Raw genomic sequence first — 266 nt, forward strand, 5'->3', positions numbered from 1 at the left:
TAAGAAACCCAAGATTTTTATGTTTGAATGCTTTTGAATATATATGATTGTTGATGAAATGTGTTGAATATGGTATATGAATGTTGTTGGGAGCTTTTCTGGGTGCAGGTGTTTGAAAAACCATGTGAAAATACGTTTGATTAGCCGAAAAGGCCAAAATTGGAATCATGTCCAGGTCTTTCTCGCTTGGACGAGCGGGTCTCGCTCGGGCGAGAGAAGTCCGTCGCTTGGGCGAGAAACAATTCTCGCTTGGGCGAGAGATGCCC

The sequence above is a fragment of the Lupinus angustifolius genome, chromosome LG20, assembly GCF_001865875.1.
Source record: "Lupinus angustifolius cultivar Tanjil chromosome LG20, LupAngTanjil_v1.0, whole genome shotgun sequence".
NCBI classification, from domain to species: Eukaryota; Viridiplantae; Streptophyta; class Magnoliopsida; order Fabales; family Fabaceae; genus Lupinus; species Lupinus angustifolius.